The sequence below is a fragment of the Rhinolophus sinicus genome, chromosome X (assembly GCF_036562045.2).
Source record: "Rhinolophus sinicus isolate RSC01 chromosome X, ASM3656204v1, whole genome shotgun sequence".
NCBI lineage: Eukaryota > Metazoa > Chordata > Mammalia > Chiroptera > Rhinolophidae > Rhinolophus > Rhinolophus sinicus.
In genome coordinates this window covers 68218559-68231679 of record NC_133768.1, presented here as the reverse complement: position 1 = coordinate 68231679, position 13121 = coordinate 68218559, and the positions used below count along the sequence as shown (strand labels likewise).

General features: G+C 37.0%; 1 pseudogene across 1 annotated transcript; it reads right to left on the bottom strand.

The window, feature by feature from the left end:
- Positions 1 to 12089: 12089 nt before the first annotated feature.
- LOC109437422 (U2 small nuclear ribonucleoprotein B'') lies at positions 12090 to 12903 on the bottom strand (annotated as a pseudogene). The gene has a single exon (XR_002136248.2). The product of XR_002136248.2 is annotated as a U2 small nuclear ribonucleoprotein B'' (transcript).
- Positions 12904 to 13121: the final 218 nt, after the last annotated feature.

Here is a 13121-nt window from a genome sequence, read left to right as displayed (position 1 = left end):
CCAGAATACCAGAGACAGAATGATAGGAAATACTCATATATCAATAGTCACCCTAAATGTGAATGGACTGACCTCACCTATAAAAAGGCACGGAGTAGCAGATTGGATCAAAAAACTAATCCCAACCATATGCTGTCTCCAAGAGACACATCTCAGCTACAAGGGCAACTATAGACTCAAAGTGAAGGGGTGGAAACTGACACTCCAAGCAAATGGTATTCAGAGAAAATCAGGTGTAGCCATACTGACATCAGATAAAACAGACTTCAGGATAAAAAAGGTAACAAGAGACAAAGATGTACATTTCATAATGATAAAGGGATCTATACAACAAGAAGACATAACAGTCATCAATATTGATGCCCCCAATCAGGGAGCACTGAAATATACCAAGAAACTACAAACAGAACTAAAGGGAGAAATTGCCCCAAACACAATTATAGGAGGGGACCTAAATACATCATTGACAGCTATGGATAGATCACCCAAACAGAAAGTAAATAAAGAAGTATCAGCCCTAAATGACACATTAGATGAAATGGACATAATTGACATTTATAGAGCACTTCATCCTAAAACATCAGACTATACATTCTTTTCTAGTGTACATGGAATATTCTCAAGGATAGACCATATATTGGGACATAAAATCAGCCTCAGGAAATTTGACAAGATTGGAATCATCCCAAGCATATTCTCTGATCACAAGGCTTTGCAATTAGATATCAACTGCAGAAAGAAACCAGGAAAAACCACAAATACGTGGAGATTAAACAATGTGATTTTAAAGAATGACTGGGTCAAAGAAGAAATAAGAGGGCAGATCAACAGATGCATAGAAACAAATGACAATGAAAATACATCCTATCAAAATTTTTGGGATGCAGTGAAAGCAGTTTGAAGAGGGAAATTTATATAATTACAGGACTATCACAAAACACAAGAAAAATCCCAATAAATAACCTCACGTTACACCTTAAAGAACTAGAAAAAGAAGAACAAATGAAACCTAAAATCAGCAGAAGGAAGGAAATAATAAAAATCAGAGCAGAACTAAATGAAATAGAGAATATAAAGGTAATAGAAAAAAATTAATGTGACAAAGAGCTGGTTCTTTGAAAAGATTAATAAAATTGACAAACCCTTGGCTAAACTCACTGAGATAAAGGAGAAAAGACACAAATAAAATCAGAAATGAAAGAGGGGGTGTTACCACGGATGCTGCAGAAATACAGGGATCATCCAAGAATACTATGAAGGACTGTATGCCACCAAATTCAATAACCTGGAAGAAATGGACATATATTTAGAAACACATAGCCTTCCTAGGCTGAATCACGAAGAATTGGAAAATCTAAATAGACTGATCACCGGTAAGAAAATTGAATCAGTCATCCAAAACCTTCCCGAAAGCAAAAGTCCCGGACCAGGTGCCTTCACTAGTGAATGCTACCAAACCTTCAAAGAGGATCTAATACCAATCCTGCTCAAACTCTTCCAAAAAATTGAAGAAGAGACAGTACTCCCTAACTCATTTTATGAGGCCAACATTACCCTGATACCTAAACCTGGTAAGGATAATACACACACAAAAAAGAAAACTACAGACCGATATCTCTGCTGAATACAGATGCAAAAATCCTAAACAAAATTCTATCAAATCAAATGCAACAATGCATTAAACAGATTATACAGCACAGCCAAGTGGGGTTCATCCCATGGCCACAAGTATGGTTCAACATGTGCAAATCGATCAATGTGATACATCACATAAACAAAATAAAGGACAAAATCATATGATTATGTCAATAAATGCAGAAAAAGCATTTGACAAGATACAACATCCATTTATGATGAAAACACTTAAGAAAATGGGTATAGAAGAAAAATACCTTAACATAATAAAGGCCATATATGAGAAACCCTCAGCTACTATCATAATTAATGGTGAAAAACTGAAGCCCTTTGCTTTATGTTCTGGAACACGACAGGGCTGTCACCTATCACCTCTGCTTTTCAACATAGTGTTGGAAGTCCTCACCAGAGCAATCAGGTAAGAGAAAGAAATAAAAAGCATCCAAATTAGGAGTGAAGAAGTAAAATTGTCACTTTTTTCAGATGACATGATGCTACATAAAGAAAACCCTAAAGACTCCACCAAAAAGCTACTAAAAACAATAAACGAATATAGTAAAGTTGCTGGCTACAAAATGAATGTATGAAAGTCCATTGCATTCCTATGTACTAACAATGAAATCTCAGAGAAAGAAATTTAAAAAAAAACCACACATTGTTTTGCAGTTGCCACAAAAAGAATAAAATACCTAGGAATAAACTTAAATAAGGATGTGAATGTCCTATATGCTGAAAACTATAAGACATTTTTAAAAGAGACTGAAGAAGACACAAAGGAATGGAAAGATTTTCCATGTTCGTGGATTGGATCGATCAACACAGTTAAAATGGCCATATTACCCAAAGTAATATACAGGTTTAATGCAATCCCCATCAAAATCCCAATGGCATTTTTTAACTAAATAGAACAAAAAATCATCAGTTTTGTATGGAACCACAAAAGACCCAGAATAACCAAAGCAATCCTAAGAAAAAAGGACAATGCTGGATATACCACTGTTTCTGACCTCAGCTTATACTCCAAGGGCAATAATAATCAAAACAGTATGGTACTGGCAGAAAAATAGACATAAAGACCAATAGAATAGAATTGAGAACCCAGAAATAACCCCACATAAATATGGATAGACAATTTTTGACAATAGAGCCAAAAATATACAATGGAGAAAAGACAGCTTCTTTTTTTTTTTTTTAATTTTTATTTTATTAAATTTATTGGGGTGACAATTGTTAGTAAAATTACATAGATTTCAGGTGTACAATTCTGTATTACATCATCTATAAATCCCATTGTGTGTTCATCACCCAGAGTCAGTTCTCCTTCCATCACCATATATTCGATCCCCTTACCCTCATCTCCCACCCCCCACCCCCTGCCCCCCTTACCCTCTGGCAACCACTAAACTATTGTCTGTGTCTATGAGTTTCTGTTTCTCATTTGTTTGTCTTGTTCTTTTGTTGTTTTTGGTTTATATACCACATATCAGTGAAATCACATGGTTCTCCACTTTTTCTGTCTGACTTGTTTCGCTCAGCATTACTCTCTCAAGATCCATCCATGTTGTCACAAATGTTGCTATATCATCTTTTCTTACTGCCGAATAGTATTCCATTGTGTATATATACCACAAGACAGCTTCTTAATAAATGGTGCTGGGAGAATTGGAAAGCCACATGCAAAAGAATGAAACTAGACTGCTATCTGTCACCGTGTACCAAAATTAACTCAAAATGGATAAAAGACCTAAACATAAGACCTGACACAATAAACTGCATAGAAGAAAACATAGGTACTAAACTTATGGAACTTGGGTTCAAAGAGCATTTTATGAATTTGACTCCAAAGTCAAGGGAAGTAAAAGCTGAAGTAAATGAATGGGGCTCTATCAAACTAAAAATCTTCTGCACTGGAAAAGAAACCATCAACAAAATAGGCAACCAACCGATTGGGAGAAGATTTTTGCAAACATCGCCTCTGATAAGGGGCTTATATCCAAAATATATAATGAACTCATACAAGTCAACAACAACAACAAAAAACAAACAATCCAATGAAACGATGGGCAGAGGACCTGAATAGACAGTTCTCCAAAGAAGACATACAAATGGCCAATAAACATATGCAAAGTGTTCAACATCACTAATCGTCAGAGAGACGCAATTAAAAACCACAATGAGATACCACCTCACACCAGTTAGAATGGCTATCATCAACAAGACAAATAATAACCAGTGTTGAAGAGACTGTGGAAAAAAAGGAACCCTTATATGCTTTTGGTGGGAATGCAGATTGGTGCAGCCGCTATGGAGCGCAGTGTGGAGGTTCCTCAGAAAACTAAGAATAGAATTACCATATGACTCAGCAATCCCTCTCCTGGGTATGTTCCCCAAAAATCTGGAAACATTTGTCTGTAGAGATATATGTGCTCCAACGTTCATTGCAGTTTTATTTATGATGGCCAAGACAGGGAAACAGCCAGTGTCCTTTGATAGATGAATGGATAAAGAAGATGTGGTATATATACACAATGGAATACTATTCTCCCATAAGAAAAGATGAGATAGTGTCATTTGTGACAATATGAATGGATCTGGAGATCATCATGCTAAGTGAAATAAGTCAGACAGTGAAAGTCGAGAACCATGTAATTTCACCGGTGTGTGGTATATAAAACTGAAAACAACAAAAGAACAAGACAAACAAATGAAGAAACAAAAACTCATAGAAAGAGATGATAGTTTAGTGGTTACTGGAGGGTAAAGGGGGAGGGGTGGTACATGAGGGTAAAGAGGATTCAATATATGGTGAGGGATAGAGAACTGACTCTGGGTGGTGAACACACAATGTGACATATAGATGATTTATTGCAGAATTGTACATCTGAAATGTATGTAACTTTGCTAACAATTGTTACCCCAATAAACTTTAATTGAAAAAAAAAAGAAAAAGAAAACAGAGATCATAGAAATGAAAATCCATGTTCAATTTTGGTTCTAAAATTGTGAGATTTCAAAATCCAAAGGAAAAATATATACATAAAGTGAACCATGTGGAATGTCTAATAATAACTGATGCTCAATAAACTGGAGACATAAAATGTATGGGAAATTCAGTTAAATTTTTTCATATACTTTGAGGTCCAAGTATTAATTTGTTAGCAAATAATGTCAGTTTTGACCTCAAATGCCATGTTAAAGGAAATTTCTTAAAGTTACATCTTAAAATTACTCACAATAAAAAATATTTAAAGTTATAAACTGTAGAGTGCTGGAGAGGGGGGCAAGATAGTGAAGGAGAGAAACACTGTGCTTGCATCGTCTCATGACCACATTAAAATTACAACTAAATTATAGAACAATCAACCTGGAGAGCCATCTTATGTCTTGAACTGAAGTCCTATAAATAAGGACATAAAGAATAAGACATGTCCAGATGAGTAGGAGGGGCAGAGATATGAAACAAGCCACCCCCACCCCTGTGTGTGGTGGTTGAGAATCAGAAGGGATATCTCGGACTTGGAGGTCACCCCTGGAGGAGCAAGGGACTCCAGTCCCACACTGGGCTGCCAAGCCTGGTGTCCTGGTGCCATGAAGAGGAGCCCCTACAACATCTGGTTGTGAAAAATAAGGGGAATTCTGAACATCTAGGTAAAATGGAAAACTGGGGGAAACACAGACGTCCACTTAAGGGGTCTGCAAACAGACTCACTTGCTCGCAGGCACTCACCCTGGGCTCCAGCCGAGTGATGGCGACTTGGGAGGCGACAGAGACATACAGTGAGAGACTGACTTGTGTGGCTGCAGGGCAAGAACTGGAGAGACAGTCACCACATTCCCTGTGCAGAACCCTCCTCCTGTAACGCTGGCAGGCAGGTGCTATTTTTCCTATATTGAGCCCTCCCCCACATGGCCAATTCTGAATCTGCATTGGCCTGGTGAGCTCTGCTCACTCCACCCTGGTGATTTCCTGGGACCCTACCCCACCCAACTTGTGCACTATTGAAGGCATTTTCAGCAGCAAACAGCTGGCCTCAACTCACATGCCACTAGAAGCACTTTTGCGGCCAGGAGTCAGCCCCAGCACACACTACAATCTTTCCTGGACAACACTTGGGATTCCGTGGACCCCAGGCAGGTGGCAACTAGCCTTGGTGTTCTCTGAGCCTTTTGCTAGTAGGTCTAGGCTCTGCACTGGCACCAAACAAGAATCTACATTAACTTGGTGAATACCACCCACCCCAGCCTGTTGTCTACTCCCTGAGACTCTGCCTCACCAAACTTTTGTACCATGTTTGCTCTATCAGTGGCTGAGTTTTACAGGAAGCTGGCAGGCAACAGTGGGCCTCAGGGTGCCCTGGGCTTTTTGAGGAACTATCCCAAGCATGGTATAGGTGGCAGCCATCCTCAATTCTCAATGTGACCTCTCCGATGAGTCTCTAAGTCCAGCGCAGACAGCAAACACCCGTGGATTGCTTTGTAGCACCTATCAGGTAGTCCCAGGCTGGTCACAGGCAGCAACTGACCTGGGCCTGTATTAGAGCCCCTCCCAAGAGGCACCAGAATCAACATACCCAAAGCCTGGCTACAGAGTACTACCTAATTAGTCCCACAAGTGGCATACCCAAAGGGTAGTCTCAGCAGACCCCAGAAACCCTTGGGGTGAATCCTGCTTAACAGGGTGAGCCCCCTGCACAGCAGCCTGTAAACTATGGATGTGGCCAAACCCCGCAAGCAGTCAGCCTGAGGGTTAATTCCACCCACTGATGTGCCAACAGCAACCAACACTTAACTACAACAGGAGGGCACACACAACCCACACAAGGGACACATCTGCAGCACCCAGATTGGGTGACCAGGGAGACTGCACCACTGGGCAGGACACCTACTACATTAGGCCAATCTACTAAGACCAGGAGACATAACAGCTCTACCTAATATATAGAAACAAACACAGGGAGACAGCCAAAATGGGGAGACAAAGAAACATGTCCCAAATGAAAGAACAGAACAAAGCTTCAGAAAAACAACTAAAAATAGGGACAAGCAATTTACCAGATGCAGAGTTCAAAACACTGGTTATAAGGATGGCCAATGATCTCAGGGAGAACTTCAACAAAGAGATAGGAAACAAAAATGGAGATAGAAAACATAAAAATAGAACTGATAAGAAATAAAGAATAAAATAACTGAAATAAAGAATACATTAGAGGGAATCAACAGTAGACTAGATTAAGCAGAGGATTGAATCAGCGATTTAAAATGTAAGGTGGCAGAAACCACCCAATCAGAACAGCAAAAGGAAAAAAAATCCAAACAAATGAGGATAGCTTAAGGGGCCTCTGGGACAACATCAAGTGTACGAACATTTGCATCATAGGTGTACCAGAAGGAGAAGCGAGAGAGCAAGGAATGAAAAACCCATTTAAAGAAATAATGACAGAAAACTTCCATAATCTGGCAGAGAAATGGACATACAACTCCAGGAAGCTCAGAGAGCCCCAAACAAGATGAACTGAAAGAAGCCCAAATCAAGACACATCATAATTAAAATGCCAAAGGTTAAAGATAAAGAAAGAATTCTAAAAGCAGCCAGAGAAAGGCAACTATCGTGTTTCCCCGAAAATAAGACCTAGCCGGACCATCAGTTCTAATGCGTCTTTTCGAGCAAAAATTAATATAAGATCTGGTCTTATTTTACTATAATATAAGGCCCAGTCTTATAAATATAGTATAATTAATATTATATTAATATTTAGTAGTTAATTATTAATAATTAACAGTATATTAATTTTTCTCCAAAAGACGCATTAGAGCTGATGGTCCAGCTAGGTCTTATTTTCAGGGAAACACGGTAGTTACTTACAAGAGAGCTCCCATAAAACTGCCAGCTGATTTCTCAACAGAAACTTTGCAGGCCAGAAGGGATTGGCACAAAATATTCAATGTGATGAAAAGCAAGGACCCACAGCCAAGATTACCCAGAAAAGCTATCATTTAGAATTGAAGGACAGGTGAAGAGCCTCCCGGACAAGGAAAAGCTAAGGGAATTCATTGCCACAAAGCCAGGATTACAAGGAATCATAGAGGGACTTCTTCAAGATGAAAAAAAAAGAAAAGATAACAAGTGTGAATAATAAAATGGAAATAACCACATATCTATCGACAATTACTTTCAATATAAATGGATTAAATACTCCAATCAAAAGACAGTATGCCTGAATGGATAAGAAAATAAGACCCTTACATATACTACCTACCAGAGACTCACTTCAGATCAAAAGATACACACAGACTGAAAGTAAAGAAATGCAAAAGATATTTCATGAAAATGAAAAAAAAAAAAAATCTGAGTTAGCAATACTTATACCAGACAAAATAGACTTAAAAAAAAAGCTATAACAAGAGACAAAGAAGGACCAATTAATCCCACTTCTGGGTATATATATAAAAAAAACCCAAAACCCAAATTCTACTTGAAGTGGATGTGTGTTTTCATATGTTCATCGCAGTGTTGTTTATAACGGCCAAGATGTGGAGGCAGCCTCGGTGTCCATCGGTGGATGAATGGATAAAGAGGAGGTGGTACATTATTGCTCGGCCATGGAAGGGAATGGGTTCTTGTCATCTGCAGCAGCATGGATGGACCTGGAGGGTATTGTGCAGAGTGGACTATGTCAGGCAGAGAAAAACAGATGCAATGTGACTTTGCTTATAAGTAGAATCTAAATAACAAAATAAACAAGCAAACAAAACAGACACAAACTCATAGATATAGAGAACATTTTGTTGGTTGCCAGATTGGAGAGGGTTTTTGGAGTGGGTTAAAAAAGGGGAAGGGATTAAGAAGTACAAATTGGATATTATAAACTACTCATGGGGATATAGGGTATAGCATAAGGAATATAGTCAATATTATTGTAATAACTATGTATAGTGTCAGATGGGTATTAGATTTACCTGGGTGATAGATGGGAGGAGCTTGGGGGTCAGAGTGAAAAGTTGAAGGGATTAAGAAGTACAAATTGGTAGTTACAAAATAGTTTTGGGGATGTAAAGTAAAACATAGGGAATATAATCAATAATATGGTAATAACTATGTATAGTACCATTTGGATACTAGACGAGTCAGGGAGATCACTTCTTAGATTATATAAATGTCTAACCACTCTGCGGTACACCTAAAATTAATATAAAATAATATTAAATGTCAACTGTAATTGAAAAATTCAAAAGGGGGGAAAAGGTGAAAGGGAATAAGAGGTTCAAATTTCCACGTATACAACAAATAAATCGTGGGGATGTAATGTAGAGCATAGGGAATATAGTCAATAATATTGTGATAGCGTGGTACAGTGTTGGACTTATCATGGTGATCATTTGTTTAGGTATATAAATGTTGAGAAACTATTGTGCACACCTGAAACTAATATATTGTATGTCAGCTATATTTTAATAAAAATCTTTTAAAAATTGAAAGAGATAGAGCTTCACAGAGAAGAAAAAGCTAAAGGAATCCATTACCACCAACCCAATATTATAAGATATGTTTAAAGGACTCCTTTATGTAGAAGAAAGGAGAAAACGAACAAACAAATGAAGATCAAAAACATAAATAATGAAATGGCAAAGACTATGTACCTATCAATAACCACTTTACATGTAAATTGACTAAATGCTCCAATCAAAAGACATACGGTAGCTGAATGGATAAGAAAACAAGACCCATGCATATGCTGTCTACAACAGACCCACCTCAGATCAGAAGACATACATACACTGAGAGTAAAGGTATGGAAAAAGATATTTCATGCAAGTGGAAACAAGAAGAAAGCTGGAGTAGCAATACATATATCAGACAAAATAGACTTCAAAATGAAGACAAAGAGACAAAGAAGAACATTACATAATAAAGGGATCAATCCAACAAGATGACATCACCCTAGGAAACATTTATGCACCCAACATAGGAGCACCTAAATATGTAAGACAAATAATAACCAACACAAGGTCAGAGATCAACAGTAACACAATCATAGTTGGGGACTTTAACACCTCACTGACACCAATGGACAGATCTTCCAGACAGAAAATCAACATGGGAACAGTGGCCTTAAATGACATACTAGACCAGATGGATTTAATTGATATTTTTAGCTCATTTCACTCCAAAGCAGCAGAATATATATTCATTTCAAGTGCACATGGAACATTTTCCAAGATAGACCACATATTAGGCCACAAACAAGACTCAATAAATTTAAGAAGATTGAAATTATATCAAGTATCTTCTCTGACCACAATAGTATGAAACTAGAAATCAATTACAAGAAAAAAACTGAAAAATGCAGAAACAGATGGAGGTGAAATAACATGCTACTAAATAATGAATGGGTCAACAATGAGATCAAGGAAGATATTAAAAAGTACCTTGAGATAAACTAAAATGAAAATACAATGATCCAAAAATCTATTGAACACAGCAAAAGCAGTCCTAAGAGGGAAATTCATAGCAATTTAGGCCTACCTAAAGAAACAAGAAAAATCTCAAATAAACAGTCTAACTTTATGCCCAAGGTATCTGGAAAAAGAATAGCAAATGAAGCCCAAAGTGAGTACAAGGAAGGAAATGATAAAGATGAGAGTGAAAATAAATGAAATAGAGGCTAAAAAAGAATACAAGAAATCAATGAAACCAAGAGCTGGTTTTTCTTAAAAATATAAACTAAGTTGACAAAACTTTAACAGACTCATCAAGAATAAAAAAAGATTGGACTCAAATAAATGAAATCAGAAAACAAAGAGGAGAAGTGACAGCCCACACCACAGAAATACAACAAATTTTAAGAAAATACTACAAGTAACTACACACCAACAAATTGGACAATCTGGAGAAAATGGATAAATTCCTAGAAGCATATAATCTTCCAAGGCTAAATCAAGAAAAAACAGAAAATCTGAACAGAATGATTACCACCAAGGAAATCGAATTATTAATCAACAAGCTCCCAACAAACAAAAGTCCAGGACCAGATGGCTTCACAGGTGAATTTTACCAAACATTCAAGAAAGAATTAACACCTATCCTTCTCAAACTATTGCAAAAAATTCAAGAGGAGGGAAGGCTCACAAGCTCTTTTTACAAGGCCACCATTACCCTAATTGCAAAACTTGACAAAGACATTACACAAAAAGAAAACTATAGGCAGATATCCCTGATGAACATAGATGCAAAACTCCTCAACAAAATATTAGCAAACTAAATTCAGCAATACATTAAAAAGATCATACACCATGATCATGTGGGATTCATTCCTGGTATGCAAATCAAAGAACTTGATACATCACATAAACATAATAAAAATAAAAATCGTATGGTCATATCAATAGATGCAGAAGAAGCATTTGACAAAAATCCAGCATCCATTTATGATAAAAACTCTCAGCAAAGTGGGAATAGAGGGAACATATCTCAACATAATAAAGGCCATATACACAAACCTGCAGCTAATTTCATACTCAATGGGAAAAAGCTAAAAGCATTCTCCCTAAGATCAGGAACAGGACAAGGATGACCATTTTCACCACTTTTACTCAACATAGTTCTGGAAGTCCTAGCCACAGCAATCAAACACGAGAAAGAAATAATAGACATCCAAATGGGAAAGGAAGAAATAAAACTGTCATTATTTTCAGATAACATATTAGTTTGGTGCGAAAGTAATTATGGTTTAAAAGGTTAAAAATAATTGCAAAATCCGCAATTACTTTTGCACCAACCTAATACTATATAAAGAGAACTGAAAAGAATCCACCAGAAACTATTAGAACTAATCAATGAATTTAGTAAAGTAGTAGGGTACAAAATTAATATTCAGAAATCGGTTGTATTTTATACACCAATAATGAACTATCGGAAAGAGAAATTAAGAAAACAATCCCATTTGCAATTGCATCAAAAATAATAAAACATATAGGAATAAATTTAACCAAGGAAGTAAAAGGCATGTACTTTGAAGATTATGAGACATTGAAGGGAGAAATTAAAGAAGATATAAATAAATGAAAACATATACTGTGCTCATGGATAGGAAGAATTAGTATAGTTAAAAATGTCCATACTACCCAAAGCAATATATACCAGGGGTGTGAAAAAAATGTATACAAGTGGACACTTTAGTCAAAGTTGCTCAAGCAGTAGTTTGCCGTAATCAGAAGTGTCTGAATACTGACGGTAACCACTTTGAGTATCTCTTGTAATTGCAGAAGTCAAACGTGACTTGTATTCATATTTTCTTAACGGTATATATTGAGTATTACAATTTTAATAGTGTTTTCCTTTTTTTATAGAGTACAAATAAAAGTTTATTGTACAAAATTAAGGCCTTCACATTTCATAGTTCACTAAGGTAATTTTTTAAAAACCTGAACAAAAGTTTCACTTTTACTACCCCCCACCCCCAACTATTAAAATGGCCTGACCAAATGTTATCAAAACAAACAGTATAAATAACACCAAGTCCTTTAAAGACAACTATCCCAAATGCTATTTCTTGGCATAGGTGATCTTCATGGCATGGGATGGTGTGATCTTAAATCCTTGTAAAGCATCCCTGGCAGCTCCAGTCTGTCCATCATTTTCAAATTCAACAAATGCAATGTCATGCCTCCCAGGTTCCAAACGTACTTCCTTAAAACCAGGGAATTGATTAAACAGCATGGAAAACATCATCTCATTAGTCTCTTCCGGTAAATTATTGAGGAATAAAATGTAGTTTGGAGGGTAATCAGGGACCTGAGGATTTGGTGTAGCATTTCCTTGGGTATTAGCTGAATTTGGTGTTCCCTGACCAGGCTTTTTATTTGCAGTCATTGCTGTTTGTTCCACAGTTTTGGCTTTTTTCTTTTCTTTCTTCTTTTCTTTGTCAGCAAAAGTGCCACGCATTTTGGATATTATGTCAGAATCTGTTTTTGCATACTGGATTCGCATTGGTTTACCATAAAATGGAAATCCCTGCAACTGTCTCAGGGCATTCGTGGATGAGCCCAGTTCTTTAAATATAACAAAGGCTTGTACCCTCATCTTCATGGTCTTTAAAACCACAATATCTGCCATGTGGCCAAATTGAGAAAGCAGGGCATACAGGGATCTCTTCAATTCTTTTTTAATGTTGTCATTCATATTGTTGATATAAATTGTATGATTTGGTCGGATATCCATGTTTTGGGTTAAACTGTTCAAACAGCCTGAGGCCAGCGCGTGGCCAGTAAGAACACCAGTTTTTTCCTTTTTTAAAATGTGTATACTTTTTTTTTTGGCACCCTCTGTAGATTCAGTGCAATCCCTATCAAAATACCAATGGCATTTTCCACAGAACTAGAACAAATAATCCTAAAATTTATGTGGAACCATAAAAGACCCCAGATAGCCTAGGTGCTCTACACACTGTGCTCAGGCTCATAACCCTATGCCATGCCTCCTTTACCCC